We start from the raw sequence: 13254 nt of genomic DNA, 5'->3' as shown, positions 1-13254 counted from the left end.
TCCATGTATGCAATAATTTGTGTGACACCCTTCTTATGGATTTTTTATGTTTCATTTATAAGATTGACCCCTGAAGAAGTCTCCAAGGAGACAAAATGCATTAGGTTTTTATATGTGAATGTTATTATATCTCAATAGTAGTATTTTGAAGTGTTTACCCAGAATGGCCTTTTCTTATTTCTCCAGTAAAAACTTTAAAGTTACTTAAGCGCCCTCTTACAGACCTTTCTCTCTCTCTCTCTCTCTCTCTCTCTCTCTCTCTCTCTCTCTCTCTCTCTCTCTCTCTCTCTCTCTCTCTCTCTCTCTCTCTCTATATATATATATATATGTATATATATAGTATATATACATATATATATATATATATATAGATATATATATATGCTGTGTATATGTATATATATATATATATATATATATATGCAGGGTGTCTCCTTAGGGGATTTACACGAGTCCTGATGAAAAGGCCCACCGAGGCTTTGAATTGTTGACACAGTCTGTATAATATGTTGCTGATTTAATACAAGTTTTTTCTACAAATGGAGTGCCACCTATTCCTTTTTTTTTGGTGCTTGCATAGCTCCTAAGGAGATTCCCTGCATATACTCAGCTTGGGAAGGCACCCACGAACCTGTTTTACTAACTCCACGAGTGCCGAACTACGAATTACATATATATATATATATATATATATATATATATATAGTGATAGATGTGGGGGGTGTTGAGGGAAATTGCCACCCAACCCCACTCCCCCATCGTGCCCTCTACATCCTGCTTAATACTTAACCTGTTCCTGGTGCCAACAGGGGCCGTAGAAAGCCGGGTCGGGCCCCATTAAAGAAGCGTGGCCTAGTCATGGGATATATTTGGATCTCACTGATCTTAGTGGCACCCCCCTGGTGACAACATTTTGGAATATATATATATATATATATACATATATATATATATATATATATATATGTTCACATAATCTTTCTTGCACAGGATGCCAAAAGGTCTAGTTACAACTCTATGTCTCACAGTCCTGTCCAAATGGTGCATTACAAAGTGTTAGGATGTGAATGGGGAAGCAGGCAATTTAGATGCCACAGTCACTGAAATGATGGCTTCTGATTGGTCCTTCTATAACATAATTTAAAGGGTAGATGCTATAATTAATTTTGGAGACAAAGAGAAAAAAAAACTTAAAACGATCAGACTAGTCCCAGCCTCATGTACAAGGGTGTGCTAAAAATAGACATGATATGGTCAGAATGGAACATGACTTAGATTGATTGGGCATTGGCTAATGTGTACCTATTTACTATCTGGAAATGTTGGCAGGTACTGTGTAAGTATGGAAATAAATTGAACAGAAAATTATGAAGACCGAAAAAAAAAAATAATAATAATAATAACAATCATCCTCATCATCATCATCATCATCATTGAATTTGGTATAAAAAGAGTCATGGCTCCTACAGTTAAAATAAGGGGCAAAATTTATTAAGCGGCGGGTTCTAAACCACGGCGGTTTGGTGGCGGCTTTGCTAACCAGAGATTTAGTAATGCAAAAACCGCCGTAATACTTCAGTCAAAGCACACTTAAGAAAAGAAAGGAAAGGAACATAATTGAATATCAAAGCAACATCTGTGTTTTAGATCATAGAAAGAATATAATAGAAACCCCAGATTTATCCAGCAGGGGTTTTGAAAACCACCAAAACTGCCAGCAACTCCCCCAAAAAGAAATGACTAGCTGCAGACAGGTGTGTTTGCTGAAACAGCAGGTAAATTAATTGACAGGAAGCAATTGATTGAAATGAATATCATCCAATAGGACTATGGAAGATTATGAGGTCTCTCAGCAGACATGACTAAGATAATCAGATTTAAACATTGTGTTTAACACAATTTAGAAGGAAATCAGGCATGAGTTTGTGCCCGAGCTATCCCAATAAAAATGTGACAAATTGATTAACTGTAAAATTCCCTGTCTTTCTGTTAACCTAGGCCAGGGATAAGGATTCAAAGGTGGTGAGAGGGTTGTTGCCCAAGCATGGAAGGTCACAATGTCCATGGAGGAAGGTAGGTGCAAAGCAATAAGCCCATGTAGAAACAATGAATATATATTAATTAGTTATACATACTGTACTATACGTCCCAACTTTTCAATGGTCAGAACACAGTGATATTCCCAAAAATACCCAATTTCCTACCAAGACTACTTTCATTTTTCTGTGGATCAGTAATTTTGTGACATAGAACATAGCCCTGAACAGCTCCTTGAAATGGAAAATCTTGGGATATAAAGTGCCGGATGCAATTAGCCTCAGTAATTCACTGCGTGAGGAAAAAGGTGGTAGCCGATGGCTTTTACGCCCAAGGTTATTCAATTACAACACTTTTAAACGCGCGTTAACTCATAGGATCCAGGTTAAGTACCCAGAGCTATGGGTTAATCCACTTTCCGTGGATTTCTGTTCGAGCCTCCCTCAGGCTCAGACAAAAATCCACATTAAGTGTGGGCTGCCACAGGCTGTATTTGTATAGCCTCGGCAGTGCAATTAGCCCGCAGTTATTTATCGTGGCTAAATGCTTCCAGCCCATAGTTAGGCTAACTGATAGGTGACTATAGGAAATGCTATGATCACTTTATTTGTATTTTACTGAGAGTTTCACACTTTAAAAGTCGTACCTGAAACCCCTTGTCACTGTGCATGTGCTGTTCTGGCTGCACATGGAGATTTAATAGCACAGTCACAATATGCAGACATCCTGGTAGGTCTTGGATGATTGCAGAGCAGCACAGTGAGTTGTTGGAGTAAGTTTGGTGACAGATCATCTCTTAATTTGAACCATTTGTACTTTATCTGCACTCCTATACGTCCTCTCCAGCACACAACGTAGGTTGCAGTATGTAAATAACTAAGCACATTTTCTCACTTCTCCTGCAGTAACTGCAAAGTGACAGACTCATGTTCCTCCATTAGTCTCACAAGCTCTCTTATTCTTTCAGACCGCAGCTACGCTAATACAGATCCTGCCACAGCTTTTCTCTGGCAGTGGCTCATGGGCTGTCTACTCTCTCACTGCTGCCTTTCTCTCTCTCTATCTCTCCTTGGCATTGCTCCCTCAATGAGGGAGCACAGGAGTCTCTAATCTTCACAGCTATCCCAGCTCTGATGGCTCTCTCCAACTGTAATCTACTGACCCCAACAGTCACTGCATGTCCCCTCCTCACTGGTAAATCCTGTCTCACTGTGTCACCAGGGTCGCTGGCCCACAATCTCTCCAAAGAGGGGTGTTTATGCCGTTCAATCGTAAGTGGAAAATAACTTAAAAACATTTTAAGTTGCGCATATATATAATATATATATATATATATATATATACTGTATATATGCACACATATATTTATACAGGGTGGTGTATTTATAATTGGTGCAGGGTGTGTTGTATAAATGGGCAGTAACGGGACCTGACCACTTCAGAAAAGAATGCTGAGTGCCAGTCGCAATGTATAAATGATTATAGCATCAAAGATTAAATGCTACTTTAATCTTGATGCTATAATCATTTATATATTAAAATTGGCACCTATGTAGTGGTTAATATATATATAAGTATGGTGTGATTTTCACCATTACTTTAATGCACCTTTTGTAGTATTTTTACAGTGTCATTTTTAGCGCTGTTTGTTATTTTAATGTGTTTGTATATTGTGTTCCATAGTTGTTTACTATAACCATGGTGACGGGCCTGCACTGATGTATCATCGCGCTGTACGATGACATCATTAAAGCACTGCCGGGCCAGGTGAGTGGTTCCGCCCCCAAAGACGGTCCACGTGGTGCTGTCTTGAACAGGTATAAGGTAGGACACATGTTATTACTGTCTTTAGCCGGATGACAGTGCCTGTTGAGCACTGAAACGTTGCTACTGTATGTGTTTATGCTGCACTAATAAACTCCTGCACGCTTTGACCTGGGTGAGGCATCTATCTATCTATCTATCTATCTATCTATCTATCCATATACGCATGACTATATACAAAATGATACACAAGCTTCAAATGGTCCATATATAAATAAATATACTAGTTGATTTTTTTTAATGTGAGATACACATACTTATTTGGCCATTACCATCAGTCTCTGCCCCAGTGAAGCTTACAATCTATATTTCCCCCCATAGAAACAAACACACACATATACACTAGGGTCAATATTTGTCAGAATTGCACTAAGCTACCAGTATATTTTTGGACTGTCGGGGGAAACCCATGTAAGCACAGTTAGAATATACTGTACAAACTCAACACAGTTTGTGGTGGCAATCAAATCCATGACCTCAGTGCTGTGAGGCAATAATGCTGACCATTACACAAACCGTGCTGCTCCAATAAATATGTTTCACCTTTGCTCACAATTAGGGAAGGCAATCCCATCTCATTTTTTCAATCCCAGGATTCAAATTCTATCATTTTTAGCCTCCGACAGGGATCCCGATTCCGGGATTGGCCTCCCTACTCACAATTATACATGCCATCATAGAACACAAACTGCATCGTGACATATTTTATTTTAGTAAATGAATAGCAGCAGATTAGGTGTACAGTATTAGTTAGGAAAATTTGTTTAAGTGTTTGCTTTGTAACAAACAATTAGTAGAACACAAGAAAAGTAATTTAAGTCTTAAATGTGTAACATAAGTAGCACAATAAAGCAGAAAACAAACCCCTCGTACATCCAATAATACGATTCATGTTTATCTTCACAGTTAAGTCTCATAATACTAGTCCCTGAACTAATGAAGAACAATGCATTTATCTATCATAGTGTGCACTTGCTCTTGTTATAGAACAGATAAGTTTTTATTCCAGGAGAAAAAAAAAATAAGCAGTTTCAAACTGGGAAAAAGGAAGGTCTGGCAAGCCAAAATAAGTAATACTTCCACAGCTAAACCGCTTTCACAGAGGCTAGTAGCAGATGCAAGTATACTCGGGCAATTCATGTTATTATTATTACCAGTTATGTATATAGTGCACACATATTACGCAGCGCTTTACAGAGAATATTTGTCCATTCACATCAGTCCCTGCCCCAGTGGAGCTTACAATCTATATTCCCTACCACATGCTCACATTAGGGTTAATTTTTGTTTGGACCCATTTAACCTACCAGTATATTTTTGGAGTGTGGGAGGAAACCAGAGCACCCGGATGAAACGCACGCAAGCACAGGGAGAATATACAAATTCCACACACTTAGGGCCATAGTGGGAACCATTCCCTTGTACTAATCCACTTCTACATGTAGTACATATCTGACATTCAAAGTTGCAGGCTGCAGTACAAGATACAGTAAAGGGAAATGCAAAAACAAAGAAAACACACACATTACGCATTTTAGAGACAGTATTTGCAATATTTTTCTATGCAGAAGAAATGACTATTGGGAATTTAAATAGATAATATCTGTATATAGAGACACTTGAATTTAAGGTATATGTATATATGTAATATTTATAATGTTCTATTATTGAAACATTCTATTGAGCAGGGGTACTCACATTTTTGCCGTGAACTGTTTATATGAAGCATTGGTGGTAGAAAGGTTTTTAATGTACACATTGATAATCTAGATTGATGAATATGAGCTCCATATTCACTGAAAAGCAGGAGATGCCTGCATAAATACATAGGTAAATCTGTTAAACTATGATCCAAGTTAAAATTGTACTGTTATTAGGCCTAGTAGTTTAGTAAGGAGCTATGGTGTGTGATACAAAAGAGTGTATCTGCTTTCCACCATTGGGGACATAGGCAATGTGAAAGACTGTATCTAGTAGATGCACTGGGTATCCCACCAGACCCCTCTCCCCCAAACACGCCAGACATAGCATACCTCCCAAAATAGGGAGTTTGAATGCTTGATGGAGGGGTATGGCTGCTATAGCAGTATACATATATACATAGACGTTTCAGGACCTCATTGATCCTTTCTTCAGGGATACAACATCTATGCCTTGCTGAGGCCTAAGTTATGGACAAATAATAATTGCAAGTTACATATTTACAGAAAATTAGAAATCCTTGAATAGTGGGGACAGTTGGGAGAATCATGTTTCCTTCACTCTCTTAAACCTAATAATATTGAGCAACTGATACAAGAATCTGGCAAGAAACATCCTTTACTTTGGAAAGAGGCTCAGCTAACAGATTTTTTTTATCGCTAGGGTCCTGCTTTGTTCCCTCAAAACTGTAGAGCTCCTACTGGTTGTAATAACATGAATTTTGTTCAGTTTGCAGAATGAGGACTAACTCAGATCTAAAAAGGAGCTGGCAGGCAGATACCACTCTTCTAGGATAATAGGCATGTTAAACTTAAAAGGGAATATATATTGTGCTTTTGCCTTTAGATTATAATAACAGTGATACTTTTAGTAAAATGGTACCAAAATACTTGAGATATGAGTGGTTCACTTTCATGGCCATCGATTTTTACAGATTTGATCCTCACATCACCAATAACATGCTCTAAGAAGGCTTTTTATAACCTGCTTATCTAACTTTTAAAAATAACAGCATTAGTTTTAACAAATCAATCTATCCTCTTCCTGCAGATTCTGAAAATGCCAAGTGCACATCACCAGCATGTTAGAAGAACTGTGTCAGTTAAGAAAAAAAAACATCAAACTACTGCTGATTACACAAGCTTCTGAGTGCCTTCATGTAAAAAATACCTAAAGCTTGTCATGCAGAAGGAAGACATTAGTTTGTCAGTAATAGCTGAGACATATTTTTATGGGTGCTAATATATTGTTGGGCAATTAAAGAGAATTATAACTTATAGGGCAAGATTTATTAACCGCCAGACTTGGTGTTATTTCGAACCCTCCAGAACCCGGATTGACGGAACGTTCTAAAGTAAAAATGTAGCATTTACTAAAGGTTGTTTTGACCTTAGAACCTGTCAATAGTCACGGGCGGTTTCTAAGCCCCTTTCTCACCACAATCCTGCTGTGGTTTGCATTGCAAGCCTTGTATAGTGTAAGCTTTGCATTCTGGTATAGTTTAAAAATTTTGAAAAATGGCACAAATTAAAAAAATGCGATCCCCTGTAATTTCTTCACCAGTCCAGGGTTTATATGCCTAGTCTGGAAATGAAGAATAGAAGTGAAAAATTATATTCCCTCTTCCTATTTTTCACTATAGCAGGGGGACGGGAGGTAGTCAGAATCCCGGCAGATGAGATGCCGATGGTCAAAATACCGGTGCCGGAATCACGACCGCTGGCATTCCAAAGGTAAGTATCGGGTTGGGGGGAGGGTTAGGTTTAGGGTGCGGGGAGGTTAGGTTTAGGAACTAGGGGGGAGAGGTTAGGTTCAGGCCCTGTGGAGGGAGGGTTAGAGGTAAGGTTTAGCATTAGGGTACTTACCTATGATGTCAGGATTCTCTGTCGCGATGCCGCTGTCTGTATTATGACCACTGGGATCCCATACCTAATCCCAGGGGGACACTTGATGTGGGATTCCCTGCCATAATGGCAACCAGCCTTAGAATGGTCAGCACAGGGCTGAAATCCAAAGAGAAATGAAGTTCACAGAAAAAATGGTGGCAGAAATGAAATGTGTTTATGCTGATTAAGGCACATCAGCTGCGTATATGCTAAGTTTACACAGGGGGCGTAGGGAGGGCTGTTCCACCAGAGCGCGAGCTCCGTGCGCCAAAGTTGCCAGAGGGCAGGGGCGGAATTGTGCCGCAGAGAACTCAGGAGAGTTCCCGCTGGGCCAGATCCGTCCTCCCTTTAGTGGCTAGCTGCCAGGCTGAAGGGCTGTCTATGCTGAAGGGCTGGCTGCCGTGTAATCGGAGCTCAGCTCCGATCAGCAGCGTTCCCCATTCAGGCTCTAGCGGTAGCTTCTGCACATGTGCAGAAGCTCTCTATGAAGATAAAGGTAAATGGCGAACCAGTCACTGCGTCTGGGAATTGTGCGCTCATAATACACAGACTAGACGCTACTTTGAGTGACAGGTAGCACCCTTTGTGGGTGGTAACAGGGGAAGGTGCTTGTGAACGGGGGAGTGGTGCTGCGAACGCAGGCGTGTCTGGGCGTCAAAATGGAGTTCTCTGGGTGTGCATAATTAGCAAAGATGCGTCATTGTACACGTCACTTGGTTGTATTTCAGACTGCGGTAATCGCAGTCTACCTCAAGGGCTGCGTGCAGCTCTGATGGCTCTCGATGGTTCTGATTAATCATACACTTCCTGGAGGTGATGTGTGTTAAGAAAGAAAAGTGGGCGTCTTTACACTGGCATGCGTTTGCTCTGCCATCGCTCTCTAAGACATAGAGGGTGTCCTTACACCAAACAGTGCGATCGCGGAATTTGCATACCCGGCCACTTTTGGCTGCAAGAGAGCGCAGCTTAGCGTCCGGGTCTGAATCAACCCCTTTGTGCAGCTGGTCCCTGTATCTCCAATAATTTTTTTTTACATTATCCTCACCTATAACCTGGATAACTATGCAAATTAGAAGCATTGGTTTATCTACAATCCCTTCAGCCAGCTGAGTGTCCATGGAGCAATACAAGCTGGCTGCTGCAGATGAGTAAAAGAGACCAGGAAATCTCCATCAGCCGAAGGAGATCCTGGCCTCTCCGCTGTCCCCCAATGGTGACGACATGCCTCCGTTTTGGTAAACGGAGGCCATCACCAGCCACTCCCCAGCCAGAAATGGCAACAGTCTGTCAAACACTGACAGGCTGCTGCCGGACTGTGTGCGGGATCGCAGACCTGTACTGTACGTACGGGTCAGGTGCATACACAGATTCCTGATAATCAGGAATTTATATGATCCCTGTCACTGGGTCCACAGCTAGATCACCCCCCTGAAATCACTGTGCAGACAACTTTGAAGACCATGTGTAGCAGGGCTGCCATCAGGTCGAATGCCGGGACTGGAGTCCCATTCCTGGACAGAGGGGGGCCTGTCTGCAGTGGCACTGTGTGGCTGCGATCAATCTCTCCTGCTGATTATAATCTAAATATGCAAAGCTTTGCCATGATCAAAGATTGTGGATTGATTATGCTGTCTGCCACAGTCAGAATGTACAGTATCAAGTGATGAGCTACTGATGAGCCTGGCAGAGTGTGAGAGTGTCTTGATTTTATGGGATTGTGTGACAGTGTGTGCCTTACGAAGTTCAAACCTAGGCAAAAACTAATCCTGGTCAAACTACACCACCATACCAAATTTTGTGGAGCTATATTTTTATATACTAGTAAGAAAATTTAGCCTAGGTACTGATTAAGATAAAATAAGAGTTGTATTGATAATGTTTTGCTGTATCTATACTAGAGATGTGCAGTTCGATTTTCCTGAATACGAACACACCCGACCTTAGGGGTTCAGAGTTGAATCGAGTCAAAGTTCGGAACCACTTTGGGGTTCAGAGTCGAATGTGTGTGTGTGAGTGTGTGTGTGTGTATATATATATATATATATATATATATGTAATAGATATATTACTCTTGGGTGTGCAGTCACTCTCTGGTACACGTGCATCTTGGTGTGCACTCAATCACCCAAGGCATGTGTACATCAAAGCACGACCCCACACAAGCAAGAGTGGTACATCTATTTTATAAAATGACCCTTGTGTGGGGTAAAGCAGAATAGATGGAAAAATAGCTCAGAATAGGCAGTCTAATTTGAATTATTTTTACAGTTTTGGAGTGATACCGCCGTGGGTTTGTGAGAGTTGGAAGTAGTTTAGGGATGCAGTTTTGCTGGGAGGTGTACGGTTGTTGGGAAATATTGCCAGGAAATGGTTTTAGGAGAAGGTGCAGGTGCCAGAACCAAATTAGTATAATGTAGGAACAGAAAAAGAACTGCACTCCAATATCATCAATCGCAATTTTATTATTGACAGGAACAGCAGCATTTCAGATCAGAAAAATCCTTTATCAAGCTACACAAACCTTCATATATATGTGAATACTGGCACGCAAATTTGGAGTTCCTTAAGTGATTATAGTTTTAGAGATGATGATGAATCATGAAAAACACTCCTGAGAATAACAGGTGGCTGCATTCTTCAAATATACATACATATACACACACACAAAATACCCATAATTAAGCCTTCCCTATTCAGAGCTATCTGTAGCTTGATCTAACAACCTGAATGCCACCAGAGGGTAAATTTACTACAGTTCGATTTGGTATTCGATTTTATAAATATATAAAATCGACTGAAATCGAATTTACATCAAACTGTAAAATCCCTTAACAAATCCCTCATTTACTAATATTCGATTTTCAAATCGAATTTGACTTTGGTCGATTTTAAGAAGCGATTTTGTGTTCAGTTAATGAAATCCCTTCCAAATTTAATCCCCATTAAAATCAAATGTAAAATAGAATGCAAAATCAAAGTCAACTTCCACATTACTTCCTGTTGGGCCAAATGTATCACATGCACAGTAACATGGAAAAATATTGGAAACACTTGCGTACACTCTAGTAAAGAGAAAGTGATTTATAATTTCTCTTCATAGATATAATATGCTCATCCTATATATATATATATATATATATATATATACTGTATATATATACTGTATATATATATATATATATATATATATATATATATATATATATATCAGAAATGCCCCAGCACTTCACTTTAAATTCAGAAACCTTGCTCCAGTGCCCTCCTAGAGGGACAGCACCCTCAATATCCACCAGATAATATAAAAGGTGGCACTCAGAGGCTGAATAAGCAGTGAAAAAAAACCCGAACCTCGGAGTTTTATTGATCAATGTTTCGGAGATCGAGTTCCCTTCCTCAGGGCAATGAACAAAAAATTGTGAACATATCAATGTTTAAATACATCAAACAAATCCAACAAACTTACCCCCTCCCCATGGCTCCACGTCCCATTGGTTGTCTCTCCTGAACATCCACCCCCAGCAGCGGCGCCTCCATCGCGGCGGGAATTACGTCACACAGACAAGACCCGGGACCATGGCAACAGGGATTGATTAACGTATATTGGTTGCTTTGTATGTGTCTATGTTAATTTACATAATGTTGTTTATACACACAGTGGTTACCATAGTCCCGGGGCTTGTCTACATGACGTCATTCCTGCCGCGATGGAGGCACCGCTGCTGGGAGTGGATGTTACAACCAATGGGACATGGAGCCACAGGGAGGGGGTAAGTTTGTTGGATTTGTTTGATGTATTTAAATACTGATATGTTCACAATTTTTTGTTCATTGTCCAGAGGAAAGGGACTCGATCCCCCGAAACGTTGATCAATACAACTCCCCAGTTAGGGTTTTCTTTCAATGCTTATTCAGCCTCTGAGTGCCGCCTTTTATATTATTTGGTATATATATGTATATACACATTTATATGGAAATATATACTACAATTTGCAACTCGAATGTTACAAATGAAGGGATCCTATATTTGACTAGGGGAAAACATTGATGTTTTGCCTATATTCAATATTGAGTGAGATTCAGTTTTCTGTTCGATTTGACATTCGATTTTGGCTTTAGTAAATCTCCAATGTCAAATCAAATGGAGATCGAACCCAAATCGAATGGCAAATCGAACAGAATCCAAAATTGAACTTTAGTAAATATACCCCCACGTTTGGTATGGAGTCTAATGGAGCTATACAATGTGAAAAGAGAGAGAAAATAGACAAATTATTTGGTGCGTTATCATTAGTGTGACAAAATTAATCCTGCCATTAAAAATCTCTATGGCTTCAAAAAATCCTTAATCTTTGTGTACATTTTGACATTATTTGTGACTCAGCTGAAAACAGAAATGTATGCTTTACGTCCAAGTGGTTCATTCTTTCTTGTAACAGTTCCCCTGATGGTGGCACAGAACTTTAGGCATTCAAGCTGTTCATTGTAGCTATTATTAATACAAATGTAATAAAAACCTTTCAGAATGTTTGTATGGTTCTTGGTTATGCTTACCGCAGAATCTCTTTAGAATATTATTTCTTGTATGTAAAATGTCTTGAGTATTAGTTGCTTCCCTGCCCACAGCACTTGTTTTACAAATGTAATACATTCACATAAAGTACACATTAGCATTGTTTTACTAATTAAAATAATGTATCTGTGTGTAAACCTGAACCAAATTCCTTGGGGGTCTCTGTTTCTAGTAAGTGATGAAACGAGACATTGACCTCTTTGTAGGTTTAATTGCCAGACAATATCCAGAGAAATTCTGTGGGAGTCTTATTTCATTTCCATGAATTAGAGTAAAACTGAAACTATACAATTGCTGTCCATTGTTTAAAATGGGACAGTGGTAATTTAGATTTTACTACCTTACTAGCTTTAGGAATGCACACAAAGGTCAAGAAGAACATTAGAAAAAGTTTATCAAAGTTGCAACATTAAGTTGTGTTTAATAGTTTTTTAGTTCATATGTATGCATCAGTATATATGTATATATGAGTGCAATGGTAGGGCAAAATAAGAGCTATATATGATGCAGGACTGGTTTAACTTTAAGTTCATCTAGGTTACTGGCTTTTGGGGGACATGTCCAGCAGCATTCTACGTCTGATGGTGCGTCTAAAGACACACAGAGCCGGAAATGCACCATCGCAAGATGCTGCAAGTGGGCGTCTCAGTAATAAAAAAAAATGGGCTGCGCAATTAGAATAAGACACAGATACTGCTGCGGTGAAAGACGCAGCTACGGACGTGCACAACTCTAAATCAGGTCCATATAGACTATACTGTCTACATTTCAGCCCATGAGAGACGTCCATACCACTTTACTTACTACAGCACGGATTTGTACTTTGGAGGGTAACTCATAGTATACTTAGTATACTTGGAGTGCCGGACCTATGGACTTAAGCCTCCGAGTGCCGCCTCTTTTGTTGGCGCTTGTATTTTGGGGGTGCACCGGAGCAGGCTATTGCAGTGTGGATGCTGGAGTGCCGGGGCACATGTTGGGGTATATATAAATATACATAATATATACAGTATATATAATTATTATCCTTTATTTATATAGCACCACAAGTGTTCCTCAGCGCCTTACAAAGTATAATGCATTCCAAAATGTAAATTTTATTTAGCAAGCGAGTTTTAATACTGTTGTCAGATGACAATTTATACCCCTAACAACTTCGTGATTAAGCAAAACTGTGCCTCATCCATAGTGCAGAAAAGTTTATGTTGCAGGTTTGATGGCAGCAAGGTTGGCCCT

This window comes from Taudactylus pleione, unplaced genomic scaffold, assembly GCF_031769625.1.
Source record: "Taudactylus pleione unplaced genomic scaffold, aTauple2 ptg000127l, whole genome shotgun sequence".
Taxonomy (NCBI): Eukaryota; Metazoa; Chordata; class Amphibia; order Anura; family Myobatrachidae; genus Taudactylus; species Taudactylus pleione.
The sequence above is the reverse complement of the archived record's forward strand: the minus strand, read 5'-3'. Positions refer to the sequence as shown.